Source organism: Chionomys nivalis, chromosome 15, assembly GCF_950005125.1.
Source record: "Chionomys nivalis chromosome 15, mChiNiv1.1, whole genome shotgun sequence".
Classification (NCBI taxonomy): domain Eukaryota; kingdom Metazoa; phylum Chordata; class Mammalia; order Rodentia; family Cricetidae; genus Chionomys; species Chionomys nivalis.
Genome location: NC_080100.1, coordinates 27,550,318 through 27,566,668, shown reverse-complemented (window position 1 = coordinate 27,566,668; position 16,351 = coordinate 27,550,318). Strand labels below are relative to the sequence as shown.

Below are 16,351 nucleotides of genomic sequence, written 5' to 3'. Positions count from 1 at the left end.
TATGCAGAAGCCGAACACAATGAGGGAGTGTCCAACATTGTCAAACAGAGGAGCCAAATTGGAAATTAATTATAACCATTTATGTCTTTGGTGGTGACAGCAAAGTTACTTACCAGAAAGAACAAATGCATTTTTAGAGTACCAATAGACACCTTCATTGCAGTTAACTTACCCATAAAATGAACAATGAAGTGGTATAAAGATTAAGTATTTTAGAAAATAATTTCTATTGAAATTTTAAGTAGCTGATGATATCATCAACTTGGCCAAGGACTAGTTTGTACATTTAAGTTTTATTACATGATAGTATATTTGTTACCCTTACATGTGTGTGAGAAGCTGGACTTATATGTTTTTTTAAATCTCTTAATGTCTAGAAAAGAGTTATGAGTGAATGCTTAGGATTGCCCCATGCTTTATTTCTTGGGTTAATTACATGGAGGTATGCCATCATGCCCATCATGACTTCTGGATACTGTAACTTTCACATATATCCATACATGCTTAATGACACTTAAAGAACTTTAGAAAGACAACACAGGAGATGTCTTTTCAATGTTTAGAATGATAAGCATTAGTTTCTCACTATGAGGAGTGTGAATAGTCCTTCATTACTTTTTCAAAATACTACTATACCACCAAAAAGGATGTGCTAAGAACTCATGAGCTATTTCTTGATTTTGAAAATGACTTCCCCATACTTCTAATCTGCCACTAGTTTCGAGAGGACAAGAAGAACAACATGAGTCAAGGGGCCTTAGTTCCACTCTTGGTGTTGGTGTTTTCATCGGTTCCTATCAGTTCCTATTGCTCTTTCTATGTCCATAACTGTTTCTCAGTTGAAGAACACATGAAAAGAATGGTCATGAAAGGTAGAATTAAGCATATGTTCTCCTATAGGATAACATTCTCTCATTCATTTATTGACCATCCATTAGCACGTCCTTTTTTGGTTGCAATGAGGAATAATTCCAGAAGACTTTAACTTCACTTTCTTTTCTCCAAAACTTCAAAATCAGTCTCTGAAATGAATTGCCTATGCTAGTTATGTAATACTGTGATAAGTGACATCTACTCAGTCCAGACACTGATGGAAGGTACACAGCACCCCATAGCCTAATCTCTTTGTTAATGGTAATATTCTTCATCTTGGCAAATGAGAGCGAGACAGTAGATTTAGTATGCTTGTGTGTGAAAAGCTGGCATGTTGGCATATGAAAGTAGTCTTTCAGCCAGCTAGATGGCTCAGTAGATAAAGATGCCTGCTGCCAAGTCTGGGAATCTGACCTTATTCCCTAGAACCCACAGGACGGAAGGAGAAAACTGAGTCCTATAAGTTCTCCTCCGACCTCCACATCCACATGCACACTATGGCATTCACTTGCCCAAACTCATATACATAAAATCAAGCAATCAAGGCTTAAAAATCATCTTTAAAAGAGTAGTTTAACAATATCTCTTTTTCCCCAGTTGTACATACATCAATAGATCCTTCCTTGGTCCTTTGTTTGCTGCTGGTCACATGAGTAAGGGACAAACAGTGCATGATCTTTCTGATTGTTGTTAGATTTTCCTACATCAATGCATTCCATCAGAAAGTCCTAGGTGTGGCTCTGAAACTGTGAACCTTGTCTAGCCATACAACCAAATAAAATAATTTTTAGGCATGAAGACAATTTTTGAATTTTTTTCTTTTTATAAAGCAGAGCATTGAAATGTTTATGTAGGAAGTAATTTTAAAGAATTGCTTGATAGCCAAAATTTTGAAAGAATAATCTCAAAATAGCAGTTTTTTGTGTAAATATGGTATGTTATATTCCTCCACTGTTTTACACACAAGCTGGCTTTATTCTAAGCAAGAGCTTTGTTTCATCAGAGAAAGTCTCCTATCCTCCCACCTCTACTGACATACTTGGCAGCAAAAACTGTTTTCAGTCTACAGAGTCATGGAAACCAGAAAACGCCCTGTCACTCATCAGTGGGGAAGCTTAACTCCCCGAAAACACCATTTTCCACTTTATCTCAAGTGTACCAAATAATGGCGTTTCTGCACAGTACTATAAAACTTACTGATAGCACGTCCTGCTTTCCCATTGCGCATTCTTCTCATTACTTGTGGGGATCTAAACTATTTCTGAAACTATTCGTTGATGCCTCCACCCTTTAAATACTTGCAGGCTTATCTGTGTTTGAAGGTAGTTGTTGCTCATTGTATGCCAAAACCTTTAGCCAGGGAACAGAGTGTTTGGTTCTTGTGCTTTGAATTTGAATGCACATAAGATGTGTATTTTTGATTTTCTGAAGGATATGCTTAAATTGTGATATCAAAAACCAAACCCTAAAATAATAACATTGAACAATTTTAAATATACGTTTATCAAAATATTTTTCTGAATCAGATGAAAGTGGAAAGCAGAATTACAAACAGCATTTGTAACCATTACTTCACAATTTATCATTAACTAATCATGTCTAAAAATAACCCTTTCTTCTACGTGTATAGACACAGCCTTGCACTCATTAGAATCACAGCCTATTAAAGGTGCCTCCTTTGAGAGTTAATTCTGTCTAAACAGAAAACCACAGCTTTCCACAGAAAACACTCCTCAATATCTTTCTATTCTTTGGAAAAATAAGCAGTGGAGACAGACCCTACTCAATTTTTAATTACATTGTCAAACACAATACTTCACTGATCTAAATCATTTATTTCTGGTTTAATAATAATAAATGAATAATAAACAGTTCTTTCCTTATATTTCCCCTTTAATTTGTATTATATTCTATGACAATCCTTCCTATTACTGTCCATTATTTGGATTTTCTGGCCTCATAACGCAAATCAACCCTTTGCCTAATCATTATCGCATCATCTAGTCATCTGAAGAAAGCCAACAGGCTTGTCAGTGAGTCTATAAAAGCAGACTTAAAAACAACCCCCTTTCTCACATTCTGTGTCTTGTCGTTCTTTCAATAAAGGCTGGAGAGATTGCTCAGTGGGTAAAGTGCTTGCTGCTCAAGCATGAGTCATCCATGTGGATCCATAGTAGTCAGGTTAAAAAGCTAAGCACAGCTGTGCACATCTGCAATTTCAATGCTAAGCATCACAGAGGCATGTTGGTCAATCACTCCATCTGAAACAGTTGAGCTCTAGGTTTAGTGAGAAACTTTATCCAAAAAATAGAAAAGAAGGAAGGAAGGAAAGAAGGAAGGAAGGAGGGAGGGAGGGAGGGAGGGAGGGAGGGAGGGAGGGAGGGAGGAAGGAAAAGGATAATGTTCAATAGAAGAATAGGAAAAGGCCCAAAGTTGACTTCTGCTCTCCATATGTACACACACGGGTGAGCACACACCTACACACATGGTAAACATGCAAATTCTTTCAGAAACAGAGTAAAAGAAATGTCTAAACATACTGTGGGCAAGAAGGGAAGTGAGGGAGAATAGAAGCTTAGTGAAAGTTCTTCTCTCTCACTAGAAATCATTCTTCCACAAATCTATTTACCTGATGCTCTAGGTCTCCATATCCAGTCATACTCAAAACTTCCCAACCTGTCACCTTGAACATACCATGCATTCCTGTTTTTGTTCCTTGTTAGCACCTACACCTGTTCCTGGAATGCCCCATCCATTTGCCTAGTTCATGACGAGCCAGCTTGATGTCTTAGCCTACCCTTTGAACTGCTGCCTTGCTGCCTTCCTCCCTGAGGCCCCTAGGGTACTCTATGCAGCCTTCAAGTAGCATGCCCCACATTCTACCTCATGGAGCATATGCAATAAGCGGTATTGGTTGTAGAAAATTAGCTATTATGTAATTTTTTTTTTTTTTTTTTGGTTTTTCGAGACAGGGTTTCTCTGTGGCTTTGGAGCCTGTCCTGGAACTAGCTCTTGTAGACCAGGCTGGTCTCGAACTCACAGAGATCCGCCTGCCTCTGCCTCAATATACAAAAGCCCAGTTCCTGGTCATGCTAACAAAGTCCTGAAATCAATGCAATGAGATGTAAAGATGTATGGGTAAGGAGTTAGCCAGAGAATGGCCTTCATCTGAGTTCTCATTCCCAGTAGGGGAGGAAGGATAGTCAACAGAGGATTTTGTTTATTTTGAAACAGGGGCTTCCTATGTAGTCCAGGAGGCCCTGAATACCTAATCCAGCCTCAAAACTGCTGGTATCCTTTGAGGTTTTTCAGAAGAGGAAACATCCTGTCGCGTAGGATGGCTTAGATTGGTGGTTCTCAAACTAGCTGCCTGGGCATCATCTGTGAGCCGGTTAGAAACAACAAACAAATAAAAAAAATCTAGATTTGTGCACCTTGATCCCGATCTACTGAATCAGACTATTTGGGGAGAAGGTGCCCCAAAACTCTGACATAACAAGTTTTACATATGACTAGTTATATCAGTGTCTAAGAACAAAATCTTTTAGAACAGGAAATGATCACCTGCTGGGAGTAAAAGGTGGGAGGTCTTGGGATTAAAGATTTATAGCAGCTGCCTGAAGGAATGTGGAATGGATGGACTTGAGAAATCAGAAGCCACTAATACCATGTGTGAAATTAGCATATCTTCTAAATTCAGATCTTCTTCTGAGCTTGCATCTAAGTTCTATGGACAGTAATAAGATGTCTATCCAAAACTATATTCTACTTCCTATAAGGGGGACTATCCCTCAGGAATGACAGATTGATTATAATTTAGAGATTTCCCATGTATATCACGCACTGATTCAGTGAAAACAGCAAAGAGGTAATTTACTTTAGGACAAATGGGGAAGGAAAATAGACTAGAGCAAAGTCGTCATGTCTAGCTGTGCAGCCCTGGAGAAGTGAATCCGCCTCAGATTCTTTTTGCTCGTATGTAAAGGTAGACCCAGCATTCCATTTCTCAAACAGTAAAGGAGGGAAGAAAAACAAATACGCTATAAAGCCACAATAGAAAACATACGGTGATGGAGATGATAATGGCTACATGGGTGCTGAGAGAGCACCAACCTAATTAAAGTAAACAAGGAAATATTCAGAAATGAAGGTCCCGTAGAGCTAGACGAGGAAGGAGGAGAAGAAAGTCATTAGACTAATGGGCATAATGAAAGCATAAGGAAGCACATAACCAACCTAGGGACTGGAAACACCCCAGTGTAGATTTATAATGCTGAGACCATGGGGAAAGAAACAGTCTTCTTAGCTTTAACATCAATTTTTCAAATAAATTTCACTGGTCAGAAAATAATAGGGAAATAGCAAACTGTCATTTATTTTTCTAATTTTTCAATAGTTCACGGATATTAAATTTGGGCTAAGTGCCCCCTTTGGAACCCTTCCTGACTGGAGTGTGATTTATGAAAGTAGTGTCCATCCCTCAGATTTTCCGTACTCCTAATGCGGGAGATTATGGGCACGTCTGGGGTCGCTTTCAGAGGTTGCTTGCTGCTTTGAAAATGACTGCTTCTCTGAGGCCAGAATTTAAATTGATTCCATCATAAGAAAGAACACACTGTAATAAATTTTTTATTAACCTTTTAAAAGTGAGCCAACTTTTTATCCTCATAGTAAAATTCATATATTGAATCTCTGGCAAGGAGCCCCTGCTAAGCACCCTTTTCCTGTCTTGGGTCATGTCTCAGAGGACCTGAGCAAGCAGAAAGCAGCTGTCCTCTTGAATTGAAAAGCAGCTCTGGGCTCCTGAAGCAGCTCCGTTGCACAAAGGAGCAGCGGGATCTGTACTTGCAGAAGGGAAAGCAAAGAAAGCATCCACTTCACTTTGATACAATTCATGCTTCAGGACTAAGCAACAGACAGATGGATTAGGTTCCCAAGCCTTCTTCTCTCTTCTTATTTCCCAGTCACACAGCATCGAGAACCTTTGAAAGGAAGAGGCTTACCGGAGCATCCTCACTGTGGTTACTGTGGTCCTTGGGAGGGCCGTACTAGGAATCTTACTTTTAGCTAAGGAATTGTATGCCAGATGCCCAACTAACCTTGAAGATTTAGTCCAAAGAGCATCACTTTCCTGGTGACTCGCATGCTTCTCCCTGAAAATGCCCTTTTTGGTGCTTTAAGATGTGTATGGTCTGAAAGCACTGAAGAAGGAATGTTCTCCCTGACACACACACTTTCAAAATGCACACTTTTCTACGTGATGTTCTACGGGCTGGCTGTAAGCATGGTTATGCTCTTACTTCGTCCTCCATATAGAGACAACAGCACGAGAGGCGGGTCCTAAATATGAGATAAAAGTTTGTGTCAAATCCCTCGCTTGAAACATAGCCCATATGCCACTATTCTGATTTTCAGGGCAGTGTATTGCTAGAATGACAGTATTTGATATTTATGAATTTAAGATATTTATGAATTTTTTTTTTTCGAGACAGGGTTTCTCTGTGGCTTTGGAGCCTGTCCTGGAACCAGCTCTGTAGACCAGGCTGGTCTCGAACTCACAGAGATCCGCCTGCCTCTGCCTCCCAAGTGCTGGGATTAAAGGCGTGCGCCACCACCGCCCGGTGATATTTATGAATTTAAAGATTGATCACCAGCTACTTTCTTTGGAAACTTGCCTTGATGTTCCTGTTTCAGTCGCTGCGTCAGTTCTGGCCTCCAGGTGCCTGCCTGAAATAGACTTTCTGCCTTGCCCACCCCAGATGGTGGATTGAGTCAAATAAACCCTTTTCTCCCCAAGTTACCATTGGCCATAGTGCAGTAACACAACAGTAGAAAACAAAATGAGACATAGTCCATCATTGAGGGAAGCCAAGACAGAAACTTTGGCAGATGGGGAACCCGAAGGCAGGAACTGACACAGACAAGCCCTTGGGGAAATGCTGTTACTAGTTTGCCCTGCATAACCTGCTCAGCCTGCTTTCTTATTCAACAACAGGACCACTTGTCAGAGGGGGCAGCACCCACCATGGGGTAAGCCCTCCCACATGAATCAAGAAAATGCATCCACAGACTTGCTCACAGACTTACCTGATGGAAGCAATTCCTCAATTGGCATTCCCTCTTCCCAGATGGCTAGTTCCTGTCACTTTGACAAAAAACTAACTCAGGAAGCAAGAATCAATCTCTATTTACCAGCTCACTTTTACCCAGATGACTTGATTTCTCAAAAGAGATATAATTAAGAACAAAGACAAGAGGGAAAATATTAGAGAAACCTATTTAATTGTTATGTAACATATTCTATCTAAAAACACAAGCTTCACTACTCAAAAACTATCCATTCTTCTAGTCATCTTTTTGAATGCATGCCACCTTCACTGATTGTACTTCCTTAAAATGTCCCCCTTTTTATGCTCTTAGTAATCAGAATCTACTTCTTCCCTAAGGTCAAATGGTTTTTTTCATTGTGCGTCTAGCCTCAGGTCAGAGAGATATTCAGATATACTTCATTCAGAAATAACTTGCCAAATAGTACTGCCTGCTTCCGTGCTATACTCTCTTATCTTCAGTTTTAGTTACATGAGATTAATCAGCAGTCCAAAAAAAAAACCACAAATGGAAAATTCTAGAAACAAACGAAAATCAGAGTTTTAAACTGTACCACTTTCAAAATATGGAGATCTCATGCCAGAGTAATGTGCCCTATGACCACCAAACTATACATACAGTACATGCTACCTGCCTGTGGTGACTTAGTAGGTTTCTCAACTATCAGGATGATTGTCAAACTATGACAATGACATATTTAAGTAAAATATATTCTATTCTATTAAGAGTGGGTCCCAAAGAAAAATATATGTAGCACCAGCAACCTGAGACAATCTAAAGTGCTTTCATTACATTTAAAGATGAAGGTTCTAAAAGAAAGAAAATGAAGAGTATCACATGCCAAGGTTGTAAAGCTTCAAAGTAAGAACAAATCTTCTGTGAAATTATACAAGAAAAATAAATTTGTGATAGCTGTTTGTACTGTTGCATATAAAGTGACAAACTTTAGGACTCTAGTATATCTAAATTTCAAGGTAAGATGGAAAAGTCATTAAATTACAAAGTCCTTTACTATCCCAAGTTTCAGGCATCCACTTGGGGGTGGGGAGTAGTCTTACCACATGTCTTCTGTAGCTATGCAGAGAAACAAAAGTTAACTATCTGCAGCACCTCGGTAACTACAAAGTGTAACTTTTAAAAGCCTGACGTGGATTACATTGCAGCAAACTGGTTTACCTGACAATAGCCATAGCCCATCGCCAACCAGAAGCAGTCAGAAGAGGCATCATCTCACAAGCTTTTGGAAAAGCTGTTGGAAAACAGCTATTCCAATAGAAGGCTCTCGAATTCACTTACCCTATTTTTGGAGCTTTGTTTGAGTATGAGGATTAATTAACCCATCAGGCTGTGTATTGCACCATGTATCACCATGAATTCTCCCAATTAGGCTAAACTTTGGTTATTCCCTATCACATTCAACAAAGACCTAGGATAAAAAATTCTTTCTACAGAGAATATTATTTTTGAGGGATTCACGTGTCTCCCACTTAGAAAGAGCTTCTATCTTTGTAAGACCAAAGCTTGAAGCATTGTACTTATTCTTTAGTCATGATAAGACTTTTAACAATATCTGATGTAACCAGAGCACCAGAATCCTACCATAAAGACCCTGGGAGATGAGATCCTATCTCCCATCCAACAGTTGCTATGACTCTTAACTCAGAGCACATAAGCTTGCTCAGTTGTCGTTAATTGAATAGCTATACACAGAAAGCTCCGTCCTTTACAGGGTAGACTGCTCCTTTCGGGACTGACTCCACATTTAATAGCTCTTTCTTCTGTTTGCTCACTCTCAGGCCTTGATCCTCCAACCTCCTTCCTACACTGGAAGCAGCCAATGGTAATTCTTTCCTGTTCTATTCATGGCAACCTTTCAGATGCCAGTGCCTTCAGAAACCATGTTCCACCTCCGTATCTCATCCTCATTTCACTGCTTGGCATGGGTTCTTGTCCTTGAAGCATCCTGGCATCCATTTTAAAATGTTATTTAATTTTTTCAATATCTGTTTTAAGACATGTGACCTAGACTTGAGGCTCTCAACCTAACTAAGGTCTGACTGGAAGTATTAGTACTATATATTTTTATTTTATGCAATAGTATTCATAAAATCCTCAACTGAATTAACTTTTGGAAACAACTCTTGTAGATGCTTGACTCAAATAAAATTCATTACTAATTACATGGTAAACCAGAATATATACTCTAAGACAAGTTGTATAAACAGAGCATATCATATGTCTTCAGAAGCAGATAAAGCATATTAAAATTATCACCTAGCTGATGTTTAAAGCATAGAATTCCACCATAACCACCCCACCACAATGATATGATTTTAAGTTTTCATTTTACAGTCATCAAGTTTTGCCTAATGTTCATGAGGTACTTCATTCACTATTTGCCAAAATCTTCCTATAGTTTATTCCTACTGAGTCTTCAGTAAACAGTTTCCACCTCCCACCCCTAAAAGATAAGTTGCCTGACTCCGGTAATGAAGTTCACAGTAGGCATTAAACAGTTAAGCCATTGAGTAAATGAATACTTGGTTCCTATTCTCCCATCCTTCCATTGATTGTTTTAATCAATATGTTTCATTCTCCATACCATCGCTAAGAGCTAGAGTACTCCATAAAAGCATTGGACCATGATATACATTGTTGTTTCAGCAATGAACTGGTTCTGTTACTTCAAAGCAAGCAAGCAAACAAACAAACAAACAAACAAACATCAAGGAACTTCCTAAGCATCTCAAGACTCGTCGCTCCATCTGTTTAACAATTCATATATATTTAAACAAAAATACCTGGTCCCTGTTACTCAGCAGGCCTGGGTCCAGGCACTGAACAGCCATCAATGCCCTTAATCCTCAGGACTATCAGATTGAAGCACAGAGAAGCTGATTTATCCAGGGTGGTTTATCTCACATGTGTTGGAGCTCAGAGTTGAATTAGGAAATCTGGCTTTCATTTGCTTTCTTATCTACTGTCATGCTTGTTTTCATAAGCTGTGACATCACAGTGTTAAGTAGAAAGATGATTGCTGATCACACTCTAGCATAACTGTGTCTCTTACTACATCAAAAACGGTTTGATTTTCTTTCAGGTTTTTTGGTTGATACTCCTCTGTGCTATATTTATTTTTAAAGTTACCAACCAATGAAAACATTAAAAATACTGAGCCTTGCACATAGAGTGGATGCAAATTCCTTAAGTGAATTTGGATTTCTTCCAGTCACAACTGTTGGGAATATTTACCAGAAATGTTAAGGACCATGAGAGCCAGTTGACCTATTGCCAAAACAACAGCAAATCAAAAAAGCACTACAGCAGACATCAAGAATTCAAGGGGAAAGGAAGAACGCATTTCCTCAGAAAAACATTATAGTGTGGGTATTTCAGAGCTAAGCACTGGTGCAAATGGGATGCAGACAGAAAGGCACTAAATTATTCCTAGGGAGTTTTGAAGGGTACATGGCAACTTCTACCTTCACAGACAAGAAACCTCTGAGAACTTAATCCTGATTTCTCTCTCTCTCCCTTCCTCTCTCCCTCCCTCTCTCCTGTAGACAGTGAGAGTACATAAATCTAATATTTCCTTGATGTCAACAGTCTGATTTACCTGTTTATAAAAGTTCCACAACCCTACAGTCAACTATACACTGACCAAAAAATATTTGAAAACTTTGCATCTGTATTAAATGTCTAAAATTTTTCTTATTGTTATTTCCTAAACCACACACTATAATTATTTAAGTAAATATTTACATTAGCTTTGGTACAATAAATTAACCAGAGATGATTTTTTTATTGTTTATTTATTTATTAAAGATTTCTGCCTTCTCCCCGCCACCACCTCCCATTTCCCTCCCCCTCCCCCATCAAGTAGTCCTCATTGTCCATTATGTTCAGCAAGTCCGGTTTTATCCCATGCTTTTTCAGACCCAGGCCAGCTGGCCTGGGTATGAACCAGAGATGATTTAAAGCATCAGTTGGTAGAGCAGGAAACTCTTAATCTCAGGATTGTGGGTTTGGGCCCCATGTTGGGTGCCCATTTTCAGTAACACTGAAGAGTTTCACAATAACCCAGAATGGAGTATAACAAAGGTTTATTTATTTGGGGATAAACTCACAGTAAAGGTAGAGATCCACAGTCCTCTGTGTACACTGGAGACTGGAACTGAATCCAGGAGAAAAGAAGACTGTGCAGGCTTTTCATCTGCATTTATAGTCCATGAAACCACACCCCAAATGCCCAAAATGGGCTGGTATCTTAAAGGCTATTGGCTGAAGGAGTTGCCACAACAAAGCACAGGAGAGAATATGTATAGCTTATATGCAAACTTTTGAAATGACATCTATTTTGATATGATATCTACTTTTGATACATATTTTGATCAGCTATCAAACTATATGATATCAGAATATCTGCCAAGTTGCATATCCACTAGTATTCCCACAAACTATCCCCAAGGAATGGCGGGAATCTTGTCATACTTACTTTAAAGGATCTGCTACAAGACTTTATTTTCCAAAAATTAACAATAGGATCACCAAAGCTATAAAAAAAAAAGATCCTCAAGAATGGGGCTGGGGATATGGCTTAGAGATAGATCACTTCCCTAATGTACATGAGATTCTGGCTTCAATTTCCAGCACTGAAGAAAATTCAATAGAATTAAAAGTGCATGGTGTGGAAAGAAAAGCAGGTTTAAAGAAAAATAATTAGAGAATACCGAGTAGATTTTTTTTTTACTTCAAAGTTTTATTCTGACTTAATTGAGTGTTCCTTGGCTACATTAAAAGGACACAACAACAAAACAAAAATAAACCAACAACAAAAACCACATGAGCAATGCATGAAGCCAGAGTTCTGAGGAAAGCATTTGTGCTTTTGTAGTGAATAACATAGCAAGTATTCTCTTTTAGCTAGATCTAAGATGTGGGAAGGCAGTGTTTAAATTCAAACTTTTGTCCTTCTAAAAGGAATTCATGCCAATGAATATTAGTCATGAAACAGGTACTGTTGGCTTTTTGAATGAACAAAAGTCAGATTTAATTTGAAAGAAGCAGCAGGGAACATAACAGCAGAACATCTTGTATTCAACTCATGTCATCATCAGAACCATCCTCTAAGGTTCTGGGGGATAAATACTAGGAATACAAATATAAATTTGGATTTAACCTTTGATAGGATGAAATCCTTCTCTGGCATATTAGATGAGGAGTTTGAAGACAGGGCACTTAAAATTATAAGATGTCATTCTGAATGAATAATACAGTATATGTGGATATGAGAACATTGGCATTACAACCAATTCCTTCCCATTCTCAGCCCCATTGAAGAGGTGAGACTGTTAAGTTACAGTCGATACATTATTTTTTGGTGTATGTATTACTTACTTTTCTGCTGTTGTGAGAAAATACAATGACCAAGGCAACTTACAAAAGGAAGAGTCTATTTGAGTTAAATGGTTTCAGAGGGGTAGGAGTCCATCATGACAGAGGCACATGGAAGCAAACATCAGACATAGCAGCTGGAGCAGGAAACCGAGAACTCACATTTTGAACCGTATGCACAAAGCAGAGAGACAGTGAAAAAGAAGTGGCTCAAGATTTTTAATCTCAAAGCCCACTCCCAGTGACATACTTCCTCCAGCAAGGCTGAATTATCTAAACCCTCCCCCAAAATGCCATCAGCTAGGGACCCAAGTATTCAAATGCTTGAAATTACGGGGAATATTTCTCATTCAAATGGCCACATCATGTATTTCTAAAAGACAAAATGAGTACTTGTGTCATGGATCAAATACCCATAGGAACTTTCTAGAAAGAAGGTTTTTTTTTATCATAAAAACTAGAGATTTCACCATTCTATTGAGTGATTAAGGTAGGTTTCCTTTAGCACCAGCACCCACCTGGTCTGCCAGCCTGTCTGGGTCTATTGTTAGGAGAATCAGGAGTTAAGGACTGTGACTCAACTCTAGTCCAAGGGGAAGTTTTCATGCAGCTGTAAGACGAGGCGCTTAGCCATGCTCTGCAAAGGCAAGAGGAGCCGGAAGGAGCAAGAGAAAGAAGCAAGCTGGTCCCCATCATATACCCCCATTTCCCCTTCCTGGGACACCTACTCCAATGTGTGCTGAGGCACATACTGGATCATCCGTCAAAGGGAAATGTGCTAGAAGTAAACATATCTAAGCCTGAATTCTCTTCACAGGGATGGAATAATTATACTGTTGCTCCTACTCCATGAGTTCCTTTAAAATTCTTTCTGTGTGTGTGTTCCCTACAGCATTTCCTACAGGAGCTGCATGAGGACAGGAATAAGGAATGGCCTTCTTCCCTTTCTCCCTTCCCATTAAGCTATCACAGTGTCAGCAGGTGCAGCCTTTCCAGCAAAGACTGAGAAAATGCCTTCTCTTAGCAGTAAATAATAAAACAGATAATACCTGTCTGGCTTCAATTTCTCCAAATCTCCCTTTTCCAGGACAAAAGAGCTTTTCTTTAGGGAAAAAGTTACCTGGAGCAGCTTCTTTATTAATCCTGAAGTCATAATAAAGTATAAGTACATTTTGAAATTTACCTGGCCTCATATTTGTATGCACATTTTTTAAATATCCTTGAAATCATCACATTTAACTGAAAGAGAACCATACTTTCTTCCCACACATACTCTCCTGGCTTTGCCAAGTTAATAGCAGACTCTGGGCCCATCTTCCCTGCCCGGGTTCTTGACTCAGAGGTTCTCTGCTTACTGGAGAATTGTTCACTATATCATTCCCTGTATACTTGAGGAGCCTTACATTGCCCTTGGGTACCAGCAACCCTAGGACTTAACAGTCAGGATATCCTCTATTGTCGATGAAGATAGACTAGGAGGTGTGGATACTCAGAATCGTGCCCTTAGCAACAGAAACATTATTCCCCCCAAAGACAACCAATTCTTATTTAATTTCTTTGCTATTTCTCCCTAAATGAACATATTCCAGCCCACCATTTGAGTTACTCTAACCCATTCTTTTAAATTACTATGGTAGAGGCACCTCCAATGGGGGAAAAGTGTCTGATTGTCTTCCACTGTTTGTAGTGGAGGAAGGGAGGACAAGAGACAGTAATGGTAGACCTTAGTAGTTTTTTGCTCTCTAACAAAGGAGCCCATAATTTAGAACACTAGGTCTGCAAAGAACTCTAGAGATAGCCTAGTTCAACCTTTTTTGGCCACCTGTGTGCTTATAAACACCGACAGGCCCTATGGCTAGAACTTCCATGGCCTTGACTCTCTTACTTTCCATCTGCCTCACAACCACCTTTCTCCTTTCTAGTTTTCTTTTGACTGAGTTCACTGACTTTCCAGGCCTCTTGCCATCACATCCTTTCCATGTTTCAAAGCCATGTCACTTGGGGAATCTATGGTTTCAATGGGAGCGTTTCCCTTGATAGCCCCACTATAAATTCTCTAAACTTTTGAAAGGAGAGCCCTAAAATTTATAGCTCTATCTTACAGAGAGAAGAAAAGGAGACTTTGATCAGAATAGGGTAAGAGAGAACTAATTTTCAAGTCAGGAAACTCCATCTCCATCCCATCTCTGGCCTTGAGAGAAGGGCCTGTATATCACAGATGTATAATCTACATGCAAAGTACTTAGGAGCTCGAAGGGCCTAGCAGAAGCAGGCAACAGACCACAAAGGATAGCAAAGAAGAAGTCATAGGACCTCACATCTGATGCAGGTTGATTTTCCTTATTAGAAATGCTTGGTACCAGAAATGCTTCAGATTTTGTAATATTCTATGCACATCTTGACACGTTTTAGAAATAAGAATCAAGTTAAGTACAGATGTTTTCATTTTACTAACATTTTCGTATAAAGTAAGGTGTGGAACTCTCCATCTGTGACAAAATGTCCCTACTCAAAAAGTTCTGAATTTTGAAATACTTCAGATTTTAGATATTTTGGTTCCATATGCTCAAATTGTCTAGTTATGACTGAGCCCTGTGGCCATGGGTACTTTTTATTATTCTTTTGTTTAAAAGAGTGAATTAGGGTCTCTGATGATGGCTAAGCAAGGTACTGATCATATTTGTTCTTCTGGGTCTAGGATACCTCCCTCAAGATGATGGTTTTCTAGTTTCATTAATTTACCCATGAATTTTAAATTTCATTTTTAATGGTTGAGTAATGTTCCACTCTATAAATGTACCAGGTGTAGGAGTTCCTTCTGTTTGTATGTTGCTTTCATTGGTTAATGAATAAAGAAACTGCCTTGGCCTAGTTAATAGGGTAGAACTTAGGTAGGTGGAGAAAAGAGAACTGAATGCTGGGAGGAAGAAGGGCAGAGTGAGAGAAGTCATGGATCCTCTGCCTCAGATGGACACTAGTTAAAATCTTTCTGGTAAGCCACTGCCATGTGGCAATTTACAGATTAATAGAGATGGGTTAAACTAATATGTAAGAGTTAGATAATAAGAAGTTAGAGCTAATGGCCAAGCAGTGTTTTAATTAATACAGTTTCTGTGTGGTTATTTTGGGTGTAAGCTAGCCGGGTGTGTGGGACAAACAAGGGACTGGCTCCTTGTAACATGTACCACATACGTTTTACTCATTTTTCTGTAGAGGGACATCTAGGTTGTTTCCAGTTTCTGGATATTACAAATAGAGTAGCAATGAACATGGTTGAGCAAGTGTTTCTGCGGTAGGACGAACCATCCTTTGGGTATATGCTCAAGAGTGGTCTAGCTGGATTGTGAGGTCTATCTAGTACCACCTTTTTGAGGAACCACCACTGATTTCCATAGTGATTGTACAAGTTTTGTGCTCAACAATAGATGAGTGTTCTCCTTACTCTCCATCATCACCAACATGAACTGTCACTTATTTTATTGACTGTAGCCATTCTCACTGGTATAAGATGAAATCTCAAAGTAGTTTTAATTTGTATTCCATGGAGGCTAAGGATATTGAAGATTTAAATGTTTCTCAGCCATTTGCATTTTCTCTATTGAGAATTTTCTGTTTAGATCTGCCCTCTATTTTTAAGTTGGGTTATTTGTTTTCTGGACCTGCAGGAGATGGGAATATATACACACAGAGAGAACATTTTACACAGAAAGAGACCTTGGAACACCCAGCTCCATCAAATCCCTCCCCTCAGAACTCAAGGAGGCAAAGGGATATAAGAGCCAAAGGGGATGGAGAACAGCAGGAAAACAAAGTCCCTAATTCAACAAGATCAGAGCTCATATCAATCACTAAGATTGAAGCGGTATGCACAGGGCCTGCCAAGGTCTGCACCCGCTCCTCTGCATATATATGATGGATTCCAGTTTAGTGTTTTCATGGGATTTCTAAGTGTGTAAATGAGTGGGTCTGTGATTCT

At 39.1% G+C, this 16,351-nt stretch overlaps 1 protein-coding gene across 2 annotated transcripts in view; it reads right to left on the bottom strand.

Moving 5' to 3' along the window:
* Window positions 1-16,351, bottom strand: part of Ghr (growth hormone receptor) — a 226,715-nt gene that overhangs the window by 182,244 nt on the left and 28,120 nt on the right. The gene's annotated exons all lie outside the window — the stretch shown is intronic.